The sequence below is a fragment of the Mesocricetus auratus genome, unplaced genomic scaffold (genome assembly GCF_017639785.1).
Source record: "Mesocricetus auratus isolate SY011 unplaced genomic scaffold, BCM_Maur_2.0 Super-Scaffold_6730, whole genome shotgun sequence".
In the NCBI taxonomy this organism is placed as follows: domain Eukaryota; kingdom Metazoa; phylum Chordata; class Mammalia; order Rodentia; family Cricetidae; genus Mesocricetus; species Mesocricetus auratus.
The window spans coordinates 99,932,812-99,957,778 of record NW_024429184.1 but is presented as its reverse complement, the minus strand read 5'-3'; positions in this window follow the sequence as shown (position 1 = coordinate 99,957,778).

Below are 24,967 nucleotides of genomic sequence, written 5' to 3'. Positions count from 1 at the left end.
CATCTTTGTCATTTTCCTGATTTGATGAGGGATGCTTTGACTTTCTCTCCATTTAGTTTGATATTGGCTATGAATTTACTGTGTTGCCTTCATTTTACTGAGGTATGTCCTCTGTATTCCTAATCTATCCAGCACTTTTATCAAAAAGGGATGGTACATTTTGTCAAAAGCCTTTTCTGTGTTGAATGAGAGAGCTATGTGTCTTTCTTTTTCAGTCTGTTTGTGTGGTGGGTTATAAGAAATATTGGCTTACAGTTTTCTTTCTTTTTGTTGGATATTGTGGTTTTGGTGTCAGGGCTATTGTGGTTTCATGCAAAGAATTAGTAAATGTTCCTTTGGTTTCTGTATTGAAGAATACTAAGAGGCATATTGGTATTAGTTTCTCTTTGAAAGTCTGCAAGCTATACATCTGGCAAGGAGTTAACAACAGGAACATAAGAAAATTTTAAAACTGGGTAGAAGGAAACATCCAGTTTTAAAAACAGACAATTCATATAAGCATTTATCCAAGGAAGACATACAATACCTAACAGGTCCATGAAAATAACTCAGTATCTCTTATTATTTGATAAAACCATAAAGAGAACCCTGGAAATGTAGTTCAGCAATACATCAGTTTCCTTTCCTATTATAAATGGCCCTATAAGAGCAACTTAAGAGATGAAAGGTATTATTCCAGCTCACACTTCCAAAGTATAGTCCATCAGGTTGGGGGACATCACGATAGTGATGCTGAGAGCAGGTTTTATTTATCTACTTTTCTTTTTAGCTTACTGCTGAAACATTTGTATTTCTAGGATCAGAAGTTTAGGAGTTTGTTCTAACTGTAACTTTTCTTGTTCAGTCTAAATAAAGATAAAAAACCAACATCTTATATCTACAGTCAGGAAGCAGAGGAGATAAATACTCAGTGCTCATGCTCAGCCCCCATTCTCCTTTCCCTGCTGCCTGGGACCCCAGTCCATGGAATGCTACTGTACCCAGCCTGTAGAATGGTAGCATCTCTTCTACCTCAGTTAACCCACTCAATAACATTCTTTACAGGCATGCTCCCTCTTGGGTTAATGACAGTAAGAAGTTTTGATGTTCTGCCATACAATAAAGGAAGTATAGATACTGACAATGTACTGCTGATTTTTAAAAAGTCACTATAAGAATTTTAAATTTTTCTCCATAACGAAAAACTTTTTGAGGTAACAAATGTACCCTGATATGAATGATACAACATATACATATATCTTTCTTCCAAATGAATACATTTTTTGTGTATCAGTTTAAAAATAAAACCAATCTTTACTGTAAATATATATCAGAACACTGAATTATGCCAGCCTAATTAATTTAATATTGTGTCAAAAAAAGCTCATAAAAGACTGATTCTCTGAATTCAGTCAAGTGAACAACCATTCCGCGTTATCTGCAATACAATTTCAGAGATGACTCCTCTTTAACTGTATACCTTCAGGTATAGTATCTGCATGGTGTCTGATATGGTTTGAAGATAGGCTTAGTGACAATGAACGACATGGCATTAATTGTGCTATGTACTAGAACAATCCATAAGACACTAGTTGGAAATATCTACTAAATCTCCACTATCAGTTTCCCTTCCTTGATATCATGGAGGAAAAGAGAACCAGAAAGCTATTTGGGTGAATATCCATTAACATTATAATTTGCTTAAACCAAGCTTCATCTTCAATGTGGCCATATTTCCCATTCATCAGTTCAAATGCAACTTCAGAAAAGATAAAACACCATAGATCCATTTTATAACTAAGTTAATGACAAATGTGTGGCTTTGAGGTTCTTATGGCAGCTGCAGTTTTGTAACACATTAGAGCCAAAAATCAAGGTGGTTGTATATTTTGCCTTGATCTCGTGATTGTTTTTCAGTTACCGTATCTGTTGTCTTTGGATCAATCTAGTTTCTGCCAGTATTGTGATCCTATTATATTGAAGGTATCTGACTAGCTACCCTGGTATCCAGACTGTAAGTATTTTGGAGCCAGGTACCATCTTATTAACCTGTTCCTCTGGGAAAACCCTTGGGGACTTGGTCCCTTGGGGACCAACATAATGGTAACACAAGTACCCAACAAAAAATTGCACGTTTACCTTCCTAACAAGTGAACAAACTGTTTTCTAGAATATCTGCACTATTTTCCATTACCACCATCAAAGTGAGTAACCCAGTTATTCCGTGTGCTCAGCGGGGTCTGGGATTACTGCTATTTTTCATTTTAATTATTTCTGTGACTACACAGTGATATTTCACTGTGGTTTTAATTTTCTTGTCCCTCTTGACTGATGATGTTAAACATCTTTTCATGCGCTTATTTGTCATTCATGTCATTTCACAGGCTTGTTTGTATATCCTCTTTGTTGACATATTTTCTCAAGTCTTTTGCTAATCTGATCATTTGTTTTACCATTGAAGGATCTGAATATTCTTTATATATCCTAGATAATACTCCTTTGAGAGATTTGCAATTTAAATTTTTTAATAAGACCTTTCAAGGGGAAAACCATTAAAATTGAAGAACTCTGACATATCAGTTTTTCCTTTTACAAATTATCCTTTGTTTTCAAGACTAAGAATATTTTATCTAGATCCTAAGTGTGTCCCTGGTTTTTACTGAAATGTTTTATAGTTTGATATTTAACTTTTATGGAAAGTTGTATTAGGCCAATGCTTCCTAATTCTCTTTTATATAAGAACATCACTCTCCCCAGAAGCATATGTTGAGTCTGTCTTTCCTCAAAGAAATTGTGTTTGTATTCCTCACTGGGCAGGGGCTGGAGAGATGGCCCAGAGGTTAAGGGTGCATACTGCTCTTGCAAAAGACGTGAGTTTTGCTCCTAGCACTCACATCAGGTAACTCACAACTGTCTGTATGTCCAGCTCCAGGGTCATCTGATACCTACACATGCACACTTGAGCTTTCAAATGTGCACACATACACACACACACACACACACACACACACATGCACACACACACACACAATTTAAAAATTACTTTTTAAAAAAGAAAAAGAATTGGACATATTTGAATGGATCTATTTCTGTGTTTTCTATTCCACTTCATTGATCTAGGTGTCTGTCTGCTCTTTTGGTCATGAGTGCTGTCTAAATACTAGATTTCCTTACTTTGTCCTCATTCAGACATTAGGTACACTATCTACATGCACATGAGCATGAGCTCATGCATGTATGTGAGTGTGTGCACACATGCACATTCATGAACACATGCATGTACTCCTATGTGTAATGCTGAGATTTGAGCAAGCTAATCAACCACACTACTGATGAGATATACCCCAAATCCCTGACTATTTTAATTATAAGTGTTTTTTTCCTCCAGAGAAAACACACTAATCTTTTCCGCCTTTACTAAGGGTCCTGCTGGAATTCTAGGACAAATAAGTGTATTATTCTGGAGAAAACAGAAAGGCTGCCATGTTTAGTCTTCCAAGCCAAGCTGTATCTGTCTGTTTAGATCTTTGATTTCTATCATCAGGGTTCTGTAGTTTTCATGGCACAAATACCGTCCATGACTTATTAGAGTTTCCCAAGTTTGTCTTTTGGTATGATTGTAAGCTGTGTTGCACTTTTAATTTTGATGTCTAAATATTTTGAAGAATTATTCAAGTTCACTGTCATTTTTTCTGAGAAAACTCAACTTTCTCTGATTTCATGTCCCTGGCAACATTCACTGTTACCAGGAAAATTCTGACTTTACCTGTTTTTTTAACATCTTCTATTGCCTAAGACCTTGGAATCAACACCAAGATTAAGAAGCTTATTGTGGAGTGGCCACCCAAGTGGAGATTCAAAAGCTGTCTGCAGTCATGCAAGTGGTGAATTATCAGAAGGTTCAAGGACTGTTCATTGAGAAATGTTGACATGGAAAATTAGGAGGAACAGAAAGGGAAGGAGGGGCTAACAGTACAATGATGACAAGGAAAGAAAGACAGAGTGAAATACAGACTCTCTTCCCAATGGACTCCATGAAGGTCCTTTCTCCAATTATACTTGCTGTCCAAGGAAGTGGGACTCAGAGCTCAGACATATGAATTCTGGAAGACAGGAATTTACTCCATCAAAATTAGAAATCTGACACTGACTGAAACCACCACACATACACATACACCATACACACACACCACACACACACCACACACACACACATATCACCCCCACAAACTACACACACACACACATACTGCTCATCCCCCACACATACATACACACACCATCCATACACATATCACCCCCCACACACATCATATGCACACATCACCCACCCACGTACACACCAAACTATATACACACATACTGCATACACACATACACTCACACACACAATTTCATAATGCATTCCCTGTGCTTTCCTCTATAGTACATTCCCTATATTTACAGCTTTTTGAATTTCAGGTTTTAGATTAAGGTCTTCGACCCACTTTGAAGTGATCCTTATACATGGTAAGATAATGGATCAAATTGCATTCCTTAGCAGGTAGATATCCGGTTTTACCAGCACCATAAGTTGATTGGGATGTGATTTTTCTGATGTAAATTTTTGGCAACTTTATCAAAAATTAGGTTTCCGTAGGTGTATACACTTGTTTTGAATCATGTAGTTTATCCCACTGGTGTACATGTCTGTTTTGGTGCCAATACCATTTTATTTGTCACTATGTCTCTATGTTATTATTTGGGGTGAGGGATTGTGATATCTCAAGTGTTTATGCTAATGAATGACTTGGCTATTCTCTCTTCGTGTGTGTATGTGTGTGTGTGTGATGAAATAAAACATATGTGACATGAATTTAAAAGGGAAGTTATAGGGAGATATTGAAGGGTGCAAGACTGGGTCATGAGAATGGGGGAGAAAGGAGGAAGAGAACTATTAAAAGCAAATATTTCTTGAAAATGCCAAAATGAAACCTTATGTTGTGTAAGTCAATTAAGTTTTTAAACACACACACATATACACACAAACATATATATACACACACACATACACACACATACTTACATACATATATAACTGCTTTGAGTTGTTGTAACATAGCCTTTGAGTTAATACATGCTCTTTCTCTTTACTATCAGATTCACTTTGGAATTAGACCCAAGACTGAGAAAACACAGGAGACATGTACTCTATGTGATAAAGACCAATTCAAACTATTAAGAGATACTTATACTCCTTTTTATGAATGATATCATTCCCACTGCTAACAAAATGTATTTTTTCTGTGGTTTTCAAAAATAAGTAGCCTATCATGAGTAGTTCTAAGTTCTCAGAGGAATTGAGCAACCAGCATGGCATCCCTGATTTTCTCTTCTTTCCAGTCCCAGATTTCCCAGTTATTAACATCACCACTGACCAGGTCGGACTAAAATATTATCACTAGATTCCACAGCTTACATTACTATTTTCGCCCTGTGTCCTACACAATCTATGGGTTTTGCTAAATGTACAAAGGCATTAATCCACTATTAGAATATTATACGGAATAAATTTGAAAGAAAGCATTTTAAAAGGACTTATACAAATATTTTGTTCTACTTTAATCCTAGTGGTTTATATGAACCCAAGGTAAAGAATTATACAGTCCATACATATCACACTTCAATATATGGTTGCCATAGCAATACATGTAAACAATCATTTTATATAAAATATATGACAATATTGTCTTAGTTGATATTGTATTGCTACGAAGAGAAAACATGACCATGGAAACTCTTACAAAGGAAAGCATTTAAAAGAGGCTTGCTTATAGTTTCAGAGATTTAGTCCATTGTCATAATGGTGTATAGCATGGTGGCATACAGGTAGAATGATGCTAGAGATATAGCTGAGAGTTCTATATCTGTATCCACAGGCGGAAGGAAGAGAAAAACTCTAAGCTTGGAATGGGCTTTTTGAAACCTCAAGGCCCACCCCAATGACACCCTTCCTCTGACAAGGTTATAACTCCTAATCCTTTCATATAGTGTCACTCGATGATGATCAAGTATTGAAATCTATGAGCCTATGGGAACTAGTCTCATTCAAATCACCCTAGTAATTTTAAATGTTCCCCATAATGAACCATTACTATACAAACCAGTTCGACGTTCTCAAGCAAATAAAGTCACATAAGTTCTAGAAGTTAAAATCACTGTCACAATCATATTGATAATATTTTATCTAACTATAAATGAAGGCTACAGAAAGCACATAACTCAGTATTATTCTTTGGTAGAATTTATGAGCTCAACACGATGACTGTTCCAACGAAACATTTTGAAAGTGTATAGAGAAGTATTCTCAACAGATTTCATTTCCATATACTCAGGCTACTGGCTAAGTCCTTGGGAGAACTCTAATATACCTTGCAGTGGCCTTGGAGTTAGATAGATTGTGCCTGCAATCAATGTTAGTAAGATACAGCTTTGAGAAGCTATCTCAGATATTATCAGCTATGAACCAAACTATGTTTTACTACTTGGAGTGGGGAATATTTATAACAGTATGATATTATGTTGACTTTTGCCATGATGTCACAAAAACAAATATTATTATTCCTCCTAGCACTACAACAGCTACAGGAATAAAGCAATAATGTATCGAACTAATTGTCTATTAGGTGTGAAATGCTATGCATACCTTTTCTTCTATTTAGGTTGGAAAGACAAGCTATTCTATGGTATTCGTGATGGGAACACAGGATACAGGGGCAGTATTAGGAGGCTAAGAAGGCCTTCTGGATGACCAACAACATGAGTAAGAGAAGTCATTCAGGGCAGGCAATGAAAGAGCATCTAAGACATAGGTACCAGTATGCATAGAGGATTTCAGGCAGAAAACTGTGGTGCCTGGAAGCACCCTCACCAATGTTCAGTTTACTACAATTCTAGAGGCTGAAACACAAGAAATAAGAATGACACCATAAGTGGAAATAAGAACAAGGATGGCCCATTCTTAAGCTGTTTGGATGGACATGGAAAGAGAAATGGATTTATTTTAAAGGGGAAAATCTGCATGACAATTTATTTCTGGAAGGCGCAAAGTGGAGAGAGAAGGAAAGCACCCTTGGGAAGTGTTGTGACCAAACAGACCAGTGAGTCAATAAGATGTGGCCAGATGTGATTAAAAAAGAGCATGGTTTTCATTTATGGAATTACCAAGGAATACAAGGAATAAGTGAATATATGTTTAAGAAGACCAACCACGAGGGGAGGAAAGAAGACTCATATACTGTCATTAACAAAGGGAGTGGGAGGTGAAGAAAGTCAGAGTAAACCCGTGCAAGCAAAGGAATACATTTGGCTTTGGACAAGCTTGCTGATGTGGAAATACCTAACAGATAACTAGCAGTCGGATCAATTCACGTTGTATCTCAGCAGAGACTTCTCTAGTAACATTTATCTTTAAATAATTACATTCTAGCCTGAATCCATGCAACAACAGAGAGTCAAGGTGATCCTTAGGCATTAAATTAGCAAGCTCTGACTTGGGAGTAACAATGAGTCAACTTAATAGGAAAATGTCTGTAAGTATTGAAAGTCAGAAAGAATCAATATGTAAGTAGCTATGCAGATAGATAGACACATACATATGGATTTAAATTGTTTGTATGAGTGTGTGTGTGTGTGTGTGTGTGTGTGTGTGTGTGTGTGTGTGAAGTTCAATAAAAATAAACGTAAGTGGAATGTTCTGGCCACCATCGTCCTGCAAGGAACTGAGAATTCAATATACCATATATGACTGATGTAGGAATTCCCTCCTTTTCACTTGAAATAAATAAAATAATGAAAAAAACAAAAAATTAAACATACAGTCAAACTTCTAAGAAAGGAAAATATTTGCCAAGACTGCGGTCAGAACTGGAAGCTGAAGTGAAGACTGCCAATGAAACATGGTTTACCTATAGGGTACTGTCACCAAGACTGGGAAAGAGACTGACACTTAGATATTCTTTGGAGAAAGTGAGATCAATCTCATGCATAACAGGCTGTTATGAACAGAGCTTTCTGCATGAGTTTAGTACCACCCACCACAAAAGGCAGAATTACAAATATTTACTCAACAGTTATTATCCTAAATGACTCATAAGTAATTATAATCACAAACCTATAATGTATGCAAATGAGAACTCCATATACAAACTACCAGAGAAGCCCTGAAGCTCAAAGTGAGAAATCAGTATGCAAATAGGTCTTGCTTCTTAAAAATGTGTATGATCCCAGGATGAAGGCAATTCTATCTCTAAAGTCACTTCCATATCTCATTGTACATGAGACTTAGAGAGAAAACGCCCTTTATGGCAAAGTATCCCTGAAGATGACAAAAACACAGGGAGGCAGCATTCACTGTGGTGGAATCATGAAAACAAAATCATGAGATTATTTTTAGTGTATTATTAATTGTTTCCAGAAGTTGGATGGTGAGAACAGAGAAGGCATGACGTTAATGAGTGGGCATTTAAGAGTGAGATATATTTAATTATACTTACATGGTAATAAGAACAAAAAGTTATGAGGAAGGTGAAAATTCATTTGAAAACTGGGGGTGGGGCCACTGCTCAAATATCTCTTTGGAAATAGTGTGTAAGTAGAGAAATTCGCTTCAAAGGAAGAGCAAGAGAACTTTTGCAAAGAAATGAATGCACATAAGGATAAGTTGACAGAGGTATGAAAAGAAATAGAGTTCTACAATATCATAATCACACCTAATCCCTGCCCATGGTGAGGCATGTTATATTTGCTACTCTTAGAGAGCTAAAAATTATCAAGCATACTAAGAAGCTTTAAGACACAATCTCTAATGAGAAAATTAATCAATAGAAACAGATCCAGAATTGGAAGCAGTAGGCATTAGGAGGAGTCAGGAATGTCAACTGTAAGGAATGAAGTTCCTATACTTGAAAAATTGAGGAAAGAGTGAGCGCGATAAGAAAAATCATGAGGGATTAAGTAACAAATATATAACATGTCACTTACATGGTTTTGACAGTAGATGATAGGAGACAAAAATCAATGATCCTAAAAATACAGTAATAGCAATTATTCAAAATAAAAGAGAAAGTAATAGAAAAATCGTGAGTATAGCAAGCTATGAGATACCATCAGAATCTGACATGTGTGCAGCTAGGAAATAGTGGTTGAAAATATTCAGACTTGGTGCAAAGAATAAACCTACCAATAGGACACTAAGCAGTAAATGAGCCTGGCAACCAAATGCTGAGCATAACATGGAGAAAAATAGTTATAGCCAAGTGCATTATAATTAAGTTGCTTAAAACCAGAGATAAAGATAAAACATTGCCTGTGGTTACAGGAAGGATGACACCAGGGGACAGGGGTGGGAGGGGGGGCAGAGAAGATGATGACTTACTACATGGAAGCATAGGATGGAAAAGATGGTTCACTTCTCTGTACAAATAATGCCAGCCAGAGGACAGTGAATCTTCCCACATTATTTACAGGAAAGAAAAAAGAACTTAAGTTTATTAGCAGAATACCTGTCAAAAGAAGGCAGTGAATGCTGAAGTCCTTTGGGTCCAACAAAAATGTTGCAAAACGAAAACCTGAAAGTAAAAAAGGATGATGTGGAACAGAAGTGGAAGTCACACAATTACATTGTTTTTGCCTTATGCTGAAACTCTCTAGATAATGGTTGGCTACAAAAAACAGAAACAACACTAGCTATTAAGTGTGGCCTGTATGTGAAATGAACCTAGTGACAGCAGTGACACAGGGTAGAGGGTGAAAGGCTCACAGACTGTTGTTGTGTTCTTGTATGACAGTGCGTTCATCAGTGAGAACACGCTGGAAATACATTCCAGTATACAAAACCAAAGCTGCTCAATACACACAAAAACTATAGTTGTGAGTCAATTATAATATATAAAATCTTAACTAATACTCAAGGCTGGAGATATGAATTAGAGGGTAAGGGTTTGGTGGAAGATTATGTCTCAAAAGATGGAGAGCAACTGGAGAAGACAACTGATGTTGACATCTGTCAACCACATGGGACACACTTATGAACAACACACGCAGAAAATACTTAGTCTGAAAGAGAAAGGTTGTTATGAAAAAAAGAAACAATAATATAGCAAGATAGTAGTTTAAACCAAACTCTGTTATTGAGCACCTTAAATGCTAATGGTTGTATTACATAAATAAGCAAGCATGATCCCTATAAGAAACCCATCAAACTATGAATGTATAAAGAGATAGAAATTAAAGATAAGTTAATAGCAATCCGTAATAAATCATGGATCTCAGACTTTGTTGATTCTCAAAATCTACAAGCTTCTATAGAGAACTAAAGAACTGAAATTATGAGAGGAGACTTGGAAAGCATCACTGACAATCAGTCTAAACAAGAAATCAGGGACTCAGTAGCTTCTTGGGGTACATACATACATACGTGTGTATATATGTATATATATTGTATGTATGCATATTGTATATATAATTATCTGTATGAGTGTATACATGGGCACCATGTTAGTGGCTGGTGGATGGTTTCCATGGAGTTTGGAAGAGAACATCAGATCCCCTGGAACCAGAGTTAAGGATGGTTATGAGCCACCACCATGAGAGTGCTTGGAATTGTACCCCAGTTCCCTGTAGGAAAAACAAGCACCACTGAGCCACCTCTTTTTATCCCCAAGCCAAATTTTATTCAACTTTATTAAAGATACCTTTTATAAACAATTATCAACTATTTCAGATGGGATGTGGGCAGGAAACCATTAACAGTACTTGGGAAATTCCAAACTCCCTTCTTATATAGACCACCAAAATCAGAAAGCCAAGGTAAAATTCAATAAAGCCTTCTTTTGATGTTATGAAAGTGGGGGGGGGCTTAGAGCATGGTTTGACATTTCACATTAAGGATGTTGTTTAATAACTTTTCACAGGCTGACTCTGACTTTCGGAATGAAATGAAAATGACAGAATTATCCACCTAAAGATCCATACTGCTTTAGAAAAGGAACAACTTCTCTGTTGAGGACATTCAATGATGTCTGCTGCAAAGTCTATATTTTCCAAGAGACTGGAAAACCAATTTTTAAAGGTCCCAGCAAGTCTCTGGTTTTTGTTTTGTTTGGTTTTGTTTTTGTTTTTTGGGTCTATGATTTTAAGGAAATATATTCTATGTTGATGACAGAGGGGAAAGAGGGTATAGAAAAGAATTCAGAGTTTTTCCATACGACAAGGCATTTTGTGCTATGGTGACTATGTATGGCAACACCAGAAAGTCTATTCTGAGAGTCAAGAGGATTTTTTTCAAAATTATCAGGGAAAGATGTTTTCTCATCAATCCAGCTTGGGAGACACTTTGTTAGTGACGCGTGTTCCATCCCCACAAACAATCATGTGTTTTATGTGGTAACAACATAGACTTTAGAAAGATAAAAAAAATTCTGCATTTTTATAAAACTTGATAAAGAATAGTATTTCAAACTTTACAGTCACTAGAAGTGTGTGTCCTTTTGATAGCTATAGTTCTGGTGACTGAGTCATATCTGGAACCCTGAAGCTTCCCGTTTTTAAAGAATGAGTTAGATTATCAATAATAAGAAGAACCAGGAAATACTCTTGAAGTTAGTTCTCCCATAAAGGAAAATGAAAATTAATTATTAAAGTTAAAACATGCTTAAGAAAGTGATTATTTAAACAACAACAACAAAAACTACCCTAAATATAGCACGATTTGGAGCAACTGTGTGTAGGAGTAGAACACAATTGAGTATAAATAACTGCTGTTCTTAATGGCTTGCAGGCCAGAGTATTAGAATCATAAAGAAAATAAACACTTAGTAAATTTCCAGTTTTATTAGGTATGATCATTTTCATGGTATTAATTTAAACAGTGCATATTGGTTTTCAAGCCCTGGGTTATTTGCAGCAGTAATAGGTTTAAATTTAGTTAAACAGAAAGATATTGTTTTATTAACTATTGATAATGTCAGAAGGGATACAAAGAGAAAACAATAAGCTGGTTATAAAAAGCAAAAGAATTTTATATTTATAACAGCAGAAATACACTATGGAGAAAACAAGTCATCCATATGTCTATAATTAATAGTGTTGGTGAAAAGTTAAATCCCCCTTCTACAGCACAAATACAATTCAGTTGATCATAGATACATCAGGAAATCCTCAAGTATCTTCTAAAGAGAGAGTGGAAGAACAGAGCAGAACTTCACCAATATACGTGTCTTCATGTAATCTTTCACAAAATCTATATTTTGCTTTCATTTATTTTGTCTAGCAAGGTAAGGAAACACTTCATAATATACTTACTTTATTCCCTTGCCACAAGGTCTTCCTTGTTTTACTTATAAATAGTCAGTGCTTTTTAAATTCTCCCAGGTTTTGTTCTGGGAAATTAATTGTTTATGAGCCACTATACAAATATGTAGAGAAATTGATATAACATATATAACATACATATATACATAGAGGTAGAAAATGATAGATTATAGGTAGTAGATGACAAAATATTGGCTGACTTTTAATCACAAACTTCAATAAATGTAATACATCCTTTCACTGGCTGACTTAAAAAGTTTTATTTCAATCTTATGTAAAATGCTAAGTTGATTGTCATTTCTTAAGTCATAAAATCACAACCCTCAAATGTTGTCACCAGTGAAAACTGGTTGGCTTAGCTGAAAGAGCAGTTTATGTGTATCCATTAGTTTTGTCTTTTTTACATTTGCATATTTTTTATTATTTGACAAATTCATACATTTGATGAGAGAAGTTTAGTCGTTTTCATGACTCATCTCCCTCTGTCACTGACACCTTTCTCAACAAGTCACCCTTTTACTTTCAGGGTTTTGTTGTTGTTGTTGTTGTTGAATTAGTTTCCTGCTTGAGTATGGGTTTGAGTTAAGTCCTGGAGCAAGGGCAATTTACCAATGGCTACAACACTGAAAAGAAAAATGATACCTACTCCCTAACAACTAATAATTGCCAATAGTCCTCAGGAAAGGGTGGGACCACAAGAGTCAACATCTTTTATAGACATCCATGTAAAATACTAATCTCTCATCAAAAATTATTCCACATGTAACTATTCTTAAGACAGTTTCTCAAGATAACTTGTATTATGAATGCTGCATTTTCAATAAATACCTACAGTAAAGGAGGTTATTTTGAGATTCAAAGTCCTTTGCATTAAGAGCTTAATGAATTTTCAATTTTATATTCCTTTTCAGAAATCATTTTTCACTGCCACAATGAGGCCATTTGTATCTGTTTACCACTCATATGCACGTTCAAAGTCATACTGAGTACTAATGGTATTCAGGTCACTGGAACCATAGTTTACAAGAAGATGTAAAACATAGTTGCATCATGAAATATACAACAAAGGGGATTTATTCAAGGGTCATGCATGGCAGAGCCCACAAACACTGTCATGGAGAAGCAGAAGTCTAAGCTGAAGGAAAATGGGTGTCTTAGTCACATCAACTAGCTTAACACTGTGCCTCGAGTGCAAATGTTATACAGTACAGAGCTTTCCCTTAGAAAAAGTGTAATCCACCAGTGGGATGCTATGTTCAACCTTAATGCATGGTTGAGAGGCTTGGTCCTAACCAAACCCATTGTGCTAGACTTTACTGTCTCCTGATGGGAGTCCTTACCTGTGGGGAGAAGTAGACTGGGGGTGGGCTGAGGGGTGGCAAAGGTGGGCAGGAGAAGGGATAGGAGTGAGAACTGTGGTTGGAATATAAAATGAAACTGAAAAGAATAAATAACAAAAAGAAAAAAGTGTAACTGCATATAGAGTTGTCTACAGGAAGTCTTCTGGGAAAGAGTAACTGGAAGTATTAAGACAATGAGTTTCAGTTCCTGTACTAAGCCACGCTTTCACCTGAAGCCTTTACCTAGGTAGCTCCTGTTCAGAGGCCATTGCCTCTCAAAGCAAGACTCACTCATCTGCTCCTGTCCTCCATCATGCTTAACAGCTTTGCCAGGAAGTGCATGTTATCTCCTTTTTGTTTAGAACTTCCCATGTGTGCAAATGCATTTTCAGTATAGAGACAGGACTGTGTTCTAAGCTTCTTTGCTCCAAATAAAGTGTCTAGATAATTTGTCTTTTAGATAAAAGATGATTAACTATTAATACACTGGTCCAATTAATATTAATGACAAGTTGCTGATAATGAGCAATTCGACAGATTCCCCTATTAATAACTCATTTAAAAACACAGTGAAAGTTACTAATTAATGCTTTTTAAACTATTATCAGTTGCTTGATGCTAAATAGACACAGCCGCCAAAGACCAATAGAGGCAGTTATCCTCTCATTCAATTGTTTTATACAAAATAAGGAATTTTGAACCAGAACCTAGTAGATGCGCTTGTCAATCATGTAGGACAATTTTGACAAGTTATTATGTCTACAATAAAGGTTCATAAATTATAAGCTTAAAACAGTTAAAATTTCCAATAGTGGGTTATAATTTGTGTCATGAGGATATTGTCTTCCTTTATGTGCTAGATATGTGAACAACAGATGACAATATTTTATTCTATAAGATGTTAATATATTACCTCACTACTGGGTTATCTTTTAATAAAAGTGAATATCATGAGCCTGTGGGTACTGTGTTGCCCCTAATTACGATTTAGGGATGTCTGCATCAGAGACGTGAACATTTAAGACTTGCATTTGTCATGTGTGTTGATCATAGCTACGAAACAGAGAAAGTGATCACTAGATTATCTCCACCCTTTAGGAAATGTGCATTTCAATGAGGCAGCATCTGGGCCGTGAGATGACTTGGGAAAGCACGGTACTGTGGGTAGCACAAAGAGCTCAAGAAAATGCAAACTTTCTGAGGTACAAGTCAAAGGAAGATCTCAGAGAAATACCTCCTACTTGTTAAGGAAGAGAAGCTGTGCAGAGACAGCGTCCTCTGGTTAACAAACAGTCTGAAAGGACTATAGTATAGTGTTCCCTACAATTGCAAAGGAAGTAGAATCACAACCAAATAGGAACTGAATGATTCATCACATTATCGAGTAACCTGGTGACAGGCAGACAGCTGGAATGGGATACACTGGCCGAAATTTGTTCAGAATACCTAAAAGGGCTTGCAACCTGCCAAGAAGTTCACTTAAATTTATTTGTTTACTAGGCACTCAACTTGACTTAAAAAGCCTGTGCTCTCACTGAGAAGATAAAAATCCATTGTCAAAGAATGGCCCAGAAGCAATCAATAGGAAATAGGGAGGATTTCCCTCTGGGTTTTAACTAAGGATGAAGCATGTGTCTTCCTCATGGCAGAGTATGTGATCTCACTTTGACTCTGAGGGCATCCAAATGAAAATCATTGAGAATTGACTGGGAATGAGCTTCCCCCCAATAAATAAAGAAAATAACGAACCATTCATATGTATTTTTGACTAAAAGAAACCCTGAAAAGGCAATCAGAAAAAAAAATAGTCGTAGAAAAATAGAGAGGCTGTTCATCCTTAGACAGCAGACTGAGTGATGCAATAATCCCAAGAGACTACCATGAACATGCAGGGTTTGACAGGGTTCTTTCTAACAGAATCCTTTGTAATTCTTTATAACGTTGCCTACTACAAAAGCATTTAAGTAATCTAAATATTTGTTTTATGATTTCTAAGTGTGTGTGTGTGTGTGTGTGTTTACATGAATTCAAGTTTCCATGGAGACCAGAAGAGGGCATCTGATACCCTAGAGTCAGAATTACAGGCATTTGTCAGCCACCTGACATGGTTACTGGGAGACAATTTCCCAGTCTCTGTAAGAGCAGTATGTGTTCTTAACCACCACATCGTCATGCCCAGTGTAAGTAACCTTTGCTTCTGGGGATACAAAAGTAAGCCAGGGTCCTGTCACATGGAAAGCAGAGGAAATAGCCTCTTGGGGAACTCTGCTGTTCCCGTCTTGCACACCAGTGAACACCTCTCTATAGGACCCAGAGGCTTAAGGTTTTGTACGCAATGCCTAAAGACAACATGAAATCTGGAAACTCTCCCTACATGGGCTAGATTAGGAAGTGCAGCTCTGGGCCTTTGGGTATCACCATGCAGACACTCATTTTCCCACAGTAGAAGAAGCAAGGTCACCCACTGTGCCAATTCCCATGGGAGAGTTTGACAGAGGCCAGAGAGAGGACACAGTAGAATGTGATTATGCTGTTACCAGGGTGAAAGACCGAAAGTCAAAATTAAAGCCATACACCTGCTGGGTTTCATTTAGTCACCCAAGAAGGACTTATTTGTATTTCTTTCCAGTGTTAACCCAGGTTAACCAATATGACAGCCTTCTTAAAAATCCAAGCCTTTATTTTTACCGCCATTGTTCCTTTGTTATTATTAATGTGATTAGTTTTCTTGTTATAATCTGATGTGAATAACAATAACCCTACTGGCAAAAGTCCCCAAACCATATTTGACTATAGTTATAAAGTTGGTTCCCACTCAGTAACTTAGGAAATTAAAAACACTAAATCTACGATTTTCTCCACCGGGACCTAATCCAGTCCAATTTAGAAGTTGAGGATTTATAAAGGCTTTTCTGAAAGAAATGGGGAAATGTCAGCTACAATTTCTTGCTAGAGTTGAACTGAATCTATTAACCTTGCCCAGAGAATATAATGTTACAGTTATCTCATTTACAATGTTATTGTATATGATTTATGGCCACAGTATCAAGCCTCAAACGAGGTTTTGTAGTTTTAAGTTAAATTTACATGTCTGTAATATGAATGGTTTTTTTCTTATTCAGATAAAAAGATATTAAAAAGTGATTTATAACATTTCAGTTGGGTGGGAATATACAGTATGACTTAGTCTACTGAGGGGGAAAACATTAGTTAGACAGCTATTATGAATATGTATGCTCACACTGCTTAATGCTTCCTGCCTTTTAATATATGCCTGGTTATCAGCCACTAGACATCTTTTGAATCACATTATATTTAGACTACAATGGGACACAAATCTTTATGAAAATCAGATTTGAAAGAACCACCAAAGAGACAAGGAAAAAATATATCTTCCATACAGTTCACCTTAGATCACAAATGTTAAAACTTAGGCACCTGGCTTGACCTAACTCCATGTTTCACTGTGTCACAGAAAAACCACTCTGACAGTGCCACCATTATTGAAACCCAAGAGAGTCTGCTTTGCCATGAAATGTGGAAGCTTGAGATTGGGGGTGCTGTGTTGCATTGAATATGGTTCTTCAATGGTGCCTCAAAGACACCGTGACCGGCTGCTGCTACTCATCAGCAGCAGCCCAAGGATTTAGCCATGCCATGGCTAGCAATAAATACACTACACCGGTGTGCTGCAGAGTGCAATGAAAAGAAGTGTGACTCTGTGTGTCCTCTACACAAATCATGTGATATTCTCAAGTACTTTTTCAATTACACAACATAAAATTAATCTCAAAATCTGAGTGCAATTAGAAACAAAAGCTCTGCTTCTTGACATGACTGTTAAACATTCTCCTTTCTCCCTGTTAGTGTTCATCTGGTTCCCATCTACACAGTTCTGCATTGTTCACCTTGTCAGTTCAGCTGAGCTTCATGTAAAGTGTACTAAGGGGTGTTATTTCTTGACTTGCTTTAGCCTCATCTTTTAGTGAAGGGTACAGTATGATCATATTCACTGTAAGGACCACAACACATAATTTTATTGTTCACATCGTAAGTTCATTTCATCATATTTCTCTTTTTATTTATTTCTATGTCGGTTGAAAACTTCCTGTAATTTATTATAGCCTCCTCTTACTGATGCAGAAGTTTAGCTAAGGCTTGTTTTTGTTTTTGTTTTCAATTAATTTGTGGGAATTTTTCTTTTCTTTTTTCAGTCTTATATGGCAGTATGGGCTATGTGCTATATTACCATGTTAATTTTCTTTCTTAATTGAAAAGCCTTGAAACTTAGCAAGGGGTGACTCAATAAGATGCAAAGAGAGACTGTTGGATTCTCTGAATGTCTTTGAAAGGAACCAGTTTAATTGGGAATGATGCTGTCTGTCTCTCTTCACGCCTAAGTCTCCTATGACATCTGAGCCCTGAAAACCATCCTAAAGCAAGGGATAAATTTGAAAATATTCACAGGAAGGATGGCAGAACCAAAGGTAGAGGATACGTGGGTCCTGAAGATGGAGTGTCATTTTTCAGGGCAGTCTTGGAAAGCAATGAACTTCTGTGTACAAGAGAAGATGAGAAAGACAGGTTTGTTTAATGAGTATGTTTTATGAATGGAGGGCTCTTCAGAGTGTGTACAATGGCTTGTTTCACACTTTTAACTGGTTGAGTACTTATTGTTCTAAGTGATGTCACTTGTGTTATTGTTTTTCTTTCCTTACAAAATCTTTGTCTTCCCTGGATCTCTCCCATTCAAATACTATAAATTGGACTACCTCTATCACTCAGCTCCTCTGTGTCCTCATTACCAAAGACTTTTCAACTTGTTTGTGTCCATTCTTTTTGTCCATATGTTTCCATATCTGTAAGGTAATCTGGAAATCTTTAAAAGTTTTCTTACAGAATCTCTATTTTCAGGAGGTTGTTTGGAACAGGCATTGTCCAGTTGTCAGTGGCTCGCTAGATCAAACTGCTGCTTTCGTCTTCACCTTCCTCTTACTCTTCCTCAATGTTTGAGCATGTTTCTATTCTGAATGGGCTTATCCTTGCTGTTTCAGATGGAATAGTTGCGCAATAAGCCTTGACATCTTGCATGGCCACAAGTAATTTCCCTTCATTCAGATAGATTCATGATTGATTGCAATTTAAATCCGAGGCTCTTGGATTTCAGTTCCCATTTCTCAATGTCTAGAGATGCTTGCTACTGCCTTCCAGGTCTGAGTGCTGTAAATGGCTTTTAATGTCCTTTGTTCACTTTTCAAACCCCTGTTGTTGTACTACTACTTATGGCTTGTCATGTCTTGTTTTTAAAATGTTTTATATTTAGCATCTTTATGTATCTCTGTTTCCATTTGCATTATCTCTTTCATCATCTATATATTTTAACAGCTCTCCTTTCATGTGGTGATTTTTAATCAAATAATTTGGAACACTTTTCCATGGTTTACCTATAATCCTTGGGTGTGCACTCATATTTCTGTGTAGGTACGTAGGAGCTGAAACTAAGCTTTACCTACAATAGCTTAGATTGCTAAATAGTGGATCCAGGTGGAAAGGAGCAGAGGGAAATTAGGTATTTTACTCTGGACCATATGTTGGCAACACAGTCTGTGTTTTCTTTCTGATTTCTGATATTTTATTCATTGGATAGGCATTTTGCTGGTATTGCTCATTTGTGGCACGGGGACAGAGTGGCTGGGGTCTGGTTACTGTGTATTTAACTCTTGGCCATACTTCCTGTAATGTCTGAGTTCCAGGCCTCTCCTTTTCAAATTTTCTCCAGAGGAGAATGCTTTGTCTCCCTCCTATAATATTCACTTTCTTTGCATTAAGGCAAAATTTCTCTAGAAATAGGGAATTTGCAAACCAAACTCAAATTTAGATTATTCGATAGGATTTGTGGTTACTTTGATTTGGTAAATTTTCTCATTTGTTACTTGAAAACAGTTTTTTTTATTTTATTCAAAGTATGTATATTAGAGATTGTGGGTTTCATAAAAAGGGTTTAAATGATTGACAAAGGTGCACTGTATCACAAAGTAGGTCAATAATGAGTTGAATGTTTTATCCTGAGTTAATTTCATAATTGAAAGTTTAGGTAAGTCAAGTCAAATTTAAACTTTCTAAATAGTAACACAAAGACAATTTTTAAGTTTTTTCTTTTTATTTGTTCTTTGTGTCTTTCTCAACTTGATCCCATCCATTTCGCTGCCCTATCTTCCCTCTGCTCTTGCAACCTCCCCCACAAAACAAAATAAGAGAAAATGGAAAACAAAAGGAAAAAATCAGTCTCATCATAGAAGCAGTGTGACACAGTGATTCACACAGTAAACCCTTTTATCCACACATCATTACTTGCAAGTGTTCATTGCAGAGAATCATTGGTGTTGTTGGAGGCCTCTGGTTTCTGCTACACTGTCAATGCTGGACCCTTACTGAGGCTCCTCTTGGTTACCTTGCTGTTGCCCTGTGTCGTGGAGATCCTGTAACTTTGTGTCTGCAGAACCAATCCCTTCATGTGTTCCAGGAGATCATGGATGGGGTGGATTTTGGGATGCACCAGCTCATAACCCTGGTTCTGGGCCTGCGTAGTTGTAGGATTGGTCAGCGCGCCAGATCCCCCCTGTCTTCACCACCATAATGAACTCTCCAGCATTGCCCTGGCTAGTTCACCACTTACAGCAATGAGCAAAGGGCGGAGCCAGTTCCCCTGCTTTCCTGTCCTCGGGGTGGGTTCTCCCATACCTACACCATCAGGACCAGCCCTACTGTGCTGCCCCGGTGAACTGCAGGGACCACTCTCCCAAGTGCTGCAGCAGATGAGGGGCAGAGATAGCTCTCCCACTTATATGACCCCAAGGCCACCCATCACAGGTGGTAGGGGGCAGTGGAGGAATCTTTCCCTCCAACCCACACCAGCATATGACAATGAGGGGCAGGACCAGATCTCTCCAACACACACACTAGGGCCAGTTCACCAGCACCCCAGACAGTAGGTAATGGGATAGTCAGCTCCCTCACCCAACACGCATAGTAGGGGCAAGGGTGGGGGCATCTTTCCCTTGCCCTTACCACCACATGGCAGACAAGGGGAGATGTGGTCAGCCATCCCACTCTCATGCTCTCAGCGACAGTTCACCTGTGCCTCTGCCAACAGGGTCAGCTCTACTGTGCTGTCTAGGCTAGGAGCAGGGCATGCTTTCCTGGGTGCTGCAACTGATAAGAGGGAGAGTCCGGTCTAGCCTTCCACATGACATACAAGGAGTGGGGACAGTTCTCTCAAGCTCACAACTTCAGGGCTGACTCACCCACAGGGTCGGCTCTACTGAGTTTTCTGGAGGAGGTGAAGAGCCTGCTTTTGTGAGTGAAGACAACAATTCTTTAAACTAAAGCAGCCAATACACACAGTGGAGTTTATTTGGCCATAAGAAGCATAAAACTGTGCCATTTCTCAAGAAAATGAATGGCATTGGAGATCATCATATTAAGTAACAAAATAAATATGGGTCAGAAAGATAAATATCACATTTTTCTCTCATATGTAGAATTGTGGTTTATATGGGCATCATGTTCACACACGCATGTACACACACCATGAGATGTAGATGGAGGAGTGTTTAAGAAAGGTAAGAAGATGAGTGGAAAGCAGTATGGCAGAGCACAGTGGGGAGTAAATCCAGCCAAAGCCTATGCTATACTAAGGCAAAGGGGTCATAATAAAAACCATCACTTTGTACAATGAAAAAAATTACAAAACGTACAAATACAAAGATGAAAGTATGTGGTCTGACCAAGATGAGATTAAATCAATAATATTGAAGTGTCTAGTAAAAACTGATATGAGTGAAAAAAATAATAAACACCAGTGCATCCAAGAAGAATCTCAAAGAAAAGCAGTAAATAACTTATGTGAAACCGATAGCCTCAACATGCAGTACATTTTCATAACGGTTATATCTCTGCGATGAACTACTCCCTTTATTAATATGTAGTGGCTTGCTTTATCTAGTTATGTGTTGAAGTCTACTTTCTCAGATAAGAGAGCACCCTGCTGCCTTGTTTATGGCTTCCATTTGCTCAGGGGCTGATTTCCATCTTTTGCCAGTGAGGTGTGTTTCGTGGAGATAAAAGATAGCTGGACCACATTTTTAAACCAGTCAGCACGTGTATGTTTTTTAGCTGTCATTCAAGGCTTCTTGAACTTAAGACCACCATTCAGGGGGACAGGGGGTACGCTACTTCCCATGGTTTTGTTGGTATCCTGGTTGGTGGTTAGAATCTCATTTCTCCCTTCTCTGTGAGTGTTAGGACTTGACTGACTCAGCTCATTTGACATGATTGATTCCTGCACTGGGCATGATAGACTTGCTCTGACTTCTCCTTATGCAGTGTATTCATTCCTGTGTTCTCAGAGATGAAGTATTCTTTATTCATCCTCTGTGAAGCATATTCCTTTAAATAGTTTTCTTGCTTGGTGTTCACTAATTTCCTTAACTTGCATTTCTCTTTAAATGTTATTATTTCTCCATCAAACAAGAAAACCAGGCCAGAAAATATATTGGACACATCAGATGGAACAAAGTATGTAATTCCCTCATGTGGGTCCCCTAAAGAGGAGAATACCTAACACTGTGACCTGCCATCTGACAATCTTGTGTGTCAAGTGGTCACAGACAACTTCCAACTGGCCCATATCTTCAGCTCTGCTCAGTCCCCACAGTTCACAGGCCCTACTCAAATTAGCATCTGCTCATTCTGTCTGCTGGCTTAGTCCCATTGCCTTGGTCCTGAGTGCTATTCCACTTTGCTCCTACAGTTTGACATTGACCCTGCAACTCTTTTCCACAACAGCCATGACTCATTCTCCAGCAAAAGCCTTCAAATCACTTCGGTCCTAATCTTATCTATACAGACTCTGCTTGCGTTTCTATCAGCCTCCCTCTTTCTAATGACTTTAGAAACCTGTTGAGCACGTGTCCTCTTAGTCCTTATTGCCAATCTGTAATGAACCTGTGTTTATTTTGGTCAGGGATATCAAGAAACATAGGTTATCTGGAAAACTGAAGTCCCTGAAACTGCCATGCTTTATGAATTTATTGTTACTCAAAATATTCTGACATTGTAGAAAGGCAAGGTTGTTCATTTGTGTTTCTGAGAAAAACCACATATCATACATTTTTTACACATAAAGGGGCTAAGAAGGAACCTAACAGCTTGTCTGAGGAACAATGTTTCAGAGGCTAAAGTCAAAGGTTCCTTCCCACAAACAAAACAAGCAAACAAAAATGTCATGCAAGTGGGGAAAATATAATTCTACACTCTTGTACAGCCTGTTCTAAAGTTTCAACTTCTTCACTGTTTGCAATGGTAGTTAGCAAGCACAGGGTCTTATGCACCATAGGCATCTACCTGTGAGCTACCACTGAGCGTCATCTCTGTCCCATAAGGAAGTGATTAAATCCCACTGTTTATAAATTTTTATTTTATTATTTTTTCATTGTTGTTTTGTTTTTCTTTGCTTTGTTTCCATTGTTGTTATTAATTGCTTGTTTGCTTTTGAAACCACATCTTTTCCAGATCTCATGATGGCTTGAAGACTTAATCCTGTTGCCTTAGCCTCCTGGTTGCTTAGATCATCTGTGTACCTCACCACACGTGGTTTAAAGTAACAAATCCTTAATGCAACCATGCCACTTGGTTTCTTTGCCAACTTGACACAGGCTAGGGTCATCTTGGTAGTAAAAACCTCATTTGAGAAAATGCCTCCATCAGATTGGCCTTTGGGTCAAATTCTTAATAGATGATTGATATAGGTGAAGCCAATAGGTGCTTCTGGTTTTTACAGGAAAGTAGGCTGAGCAAGTCATGGGGAGCAAGCTACTAAGCAGCATTCTTTCATGGCTTCTGTTTCAGTTCCTTCCGTGAGTTCTTCCCTTTATTCCCCTTCATGACAAAATACAACTATAAGGTAAAATACACCATTTCCTCCCCAAGTTGCTTTTGCTCATAATATTTACCATAGCAACAGAAAACAAAGGCAATAATTTCACCTTGTAATCTTTTGGTAAAATAATTGCAAACAACACAAATTGATATACAACTTAACTTAAAATATACTGGCTGGGTTCCAGAGTCTGTCCACATCACAGTCTTGGTGCCCCTATACATTCTGCTTGAGATGAGTCTGGATTCTGCCTAGGCCCAACTCCCCCCATGCCCTCCTTTTCTCTTCCTGGGTCTGTTCCACGTGTAGTGGATCTGCCCAGGCAGCCCAGACAATCCAGAGTCTACATTGCAGTCTTGGGCCCTCTAAGCCCTCAACTAAGCCTGTGCTTGAGTCATGGCACCCCTACAACCTCTGCATGAGGAGAACACCAGCAGAGGCTGGACCAGCCAGAGTTTCTGACATCAAAGTCTTGACACACCTATACTCACCAGGAGACAAGAGGAGAGGGAGAGAACCCACCTACACCCACTGAAAGAAGGGATGGGAAGACGACAGTATAAGTACACATTCAACAACAGAAAGACCAATATGACACCACCAGGATCTAGGGACTCTTCACCAACAAGACCTTAACACTCCAACGCAGTTCAAGCAGAAGAAAAGGACCTTAAAAACAACTTTATGACTATATTAGAGAACCTCAAAGAGGAAATGAGAAAATCATTAAAGAAATGGAAGGAAAAACAAAAAAATTACAGGAAATGGAGGAAAAGACAAAATAAGAAATTCAAGAAATAAATCTCTTAAAGAAAGCAAGGCAAACCAAGAATTAACAACTTAACAAGTGAAGGAAACAATACAAACAATTCAAGCCTTGAAAGCTGAAATAGAAATAATAAATAAAACACAGAATGAGGGAATGCTGGAAATAGAAAAGCTGGGCAAATGATCAGGAGTTACAGATATAAGTATAACCAATAGAATACAAGAGACAGATGAGTATTTCAGGTGTTGAAAACTAACTAGAGGAAATAGAGTCATCTGCCTAAGAAAATCTTAAGTCCAACAAATCCCTAACACAGACTATCCAGGAAATATGGTACACTGTGAAAGGGCCAACCTAAGAATGATAGGTATAGAGGAAGGCCAAGAAATAAAGCTCAAGGGTACAGAAAACATTCAACAAAATCATAGAAGAAAACTTTCCCAACTTAAAGAAGGATATGCCTGTGAAAATACAAGAAGCTTACAGAACACCAAATAGATTGGATTCCAAAAAAGTCCCCTCACCACATAATAATCAAAACACCAAACTTACAGAATAAAGACGAAATATTAAGAGCAACAAAGGAAA